The 1,971-nt window shown below is 40.4% G+C and overlaps 1 protein-coding gene across 1 annotated transcript in view; it reads right to left on the bottom strand.

The window, feature by feature from the left end:
• OSBPL11 (oxysterol binding protein like 11) overlaps nucleotides 1-1,971 on the bottom strand; it is a 101,193-nt gene that overhangs the window by 20,132 nt on the left and 79,090 nt on the right. The gene's annotated exons all lie outside the window — the stretch shown is intronic.

Below are 1,971 nucleotides of genomic sequence, written 5' to 3'. Positions count from 1 at the left end.
CCGCCACATCCTGTCACTCCTTGAAGTCTGTTGATTCTGGATGCCTAATTGGTCTCCTAACTTCCAATCTCCCCTCACCCCTGACCAATCCATTCATTTGCCACCATATTAATCTTTTTAAAATATAGATGTAAAATATATCACAAATATATACAGAACTGTAGGGAATAATAATAAATTGTTTCTTAAATTAAGTATCATGCAAGTAAAATTAAAAAAAAAGTAAAATTTTGCTGGAGATAATTAAAAAATGGTTGCAGCAGTACATCACCAGGGAACTGCCAGAAATCCAAGCAGGATTCAGAAGAGGACGTGGAATAAGGGATTTCATTGCTGATATCAGATGGATCTTGGCTGAAAGCAGAGAATACCAGAAAGATATTTACCTATGTTTTATTTACAACACAAAGGCATTCGACTGTGTGGATCATAGCAAATTATAGATAACATTACGAAGAATGGGAATTCCAGAACACTTAATTGTGCTCATGTGGAACCTATACATAGACAAAGAGGCAGTCATTTGAATAGAACAAGGGGAGTACTGCGTGGTTTAAAATCAGAAATGGTGTGTGTCAGGGTTGTATCCTTTCACCATACTTATTCAATCTATATACTGAACACATAATCTAAGAAGCTGGACTATATGAAGAAGAACAGGGCATCGGGATTGGAAGACTAACAACTTGCAATATGCAGATGACACAACCTCGTTTGCTAAAAGTGAAGAAGCGTTGAAGCACTTACTGACAAAGGTCAAAGACTACAGGCTTCAGGATGGATTACACCTCAACATAAAGAAAACAAAAATCCTCACAAGTGGACCAATAAGCAACATCATGATAAACAGAGAAAAGATTGGAGTTGTCAAGGATTTCATTTTACTTGGATCCACAATCAACAACCATGGAAGCAGCAGTCAAGAAATCTGACGACATATTGCATTGGGCAAATCTGCTGCAAAAGACATCTTTAACGTGTTAAAAGCAAAGGATTTTGAGGACTAAGGTGTGCTTGACCCAAGCCATGATATTTTCAGTCACCTCCTATGCATCCAAAAGCTGAAGACAATGAATAAGGAAGACTGAAGAAGAATTGATGCCTTTGAATTATGGTGTTGGCAAAGAATATTGAATACACCATGAGCTTCCAGAAAAATGAACAAATCTGTCGTGGTAGAAGTACAACCTGAATGCTCATTAGAAGCATGGATGGCGACACTTCATCTTGTGTACTTTGGACATGTTACCAGGAGGGAACAGTCCCTGGAAAAGAACATGACACTTGGTAAAGTTGATGGTTAGTGAAAAAGAGGAAGATCCTCAACAAGATGAACTGAAACAGTGGATGCAACAATGGGCTCAAACACAGCAACGACTGCGAGGATGGTGCTGGACGGGGCAGTGTTTCGTTCTGTTGTACATAAGGTTGCTGTGAGTCAGAACTGACTCGACAGCACCTAACAAGAACAACAACATCTGAAGTTGAGTTTTAAAAAGCCAAAATATGAAAACCACATTTCAAAAGCTAGTAAGGCTCCAAGAAAGTTTGCTTTTGGGTGCTCCATCCAGGAATCCAGCTGTGAAGATGGGAGAAGCCCCAGTCATATGGAAAGGTCCCAGCTGAGCTCCTGGCCATCAACCAGACCAAATGCCTCCCATGTGAGTGAGCTATCTTAGACATCCAGCCTAGTGGAGCCTTTAGATGACTGCAGCTCCTGTCAACATCTGACTACAATCACATGGAAGTACACGTGAGACTGCCTAGCTGAGCCTAGTCAACCCACAGAACTGTAGGGAATAATAATAAATTGTTTCTTAAATTAAGCACTATGTTTTGGAGGGGATTATTATGAGCAGTAGATAACCAGGACATCATCCAAAGTTATCTTAGGTGCCCCCTTACCCCGCCACATCCTGTCACTCCTTGAAGTCTGTTGATTCTGGATGCCTAATTGGTCTCCTAACTTCC

The sequence above is a fragment of the Trichechus manatus genome, unplaced genomic scaffold, assembly GCF_000243295.1.
Source record: "Trichechus manatus latirostris isolate Lorelei unplaced genomic scaffold, TriManLat1.0 scaffold00026, whole genome shotgun sequence".
NCBI lineage: Eukaryota > Metazoa > Chordata > Mammalia > Sirenia > Trichechidae > Trichechus > Trichechus manatus.
The sequence above is the reverse complement of the archived record's forward strand: the minus strand, read 5'-3'. Positions and strand labels throughout refer to the sequence as shown.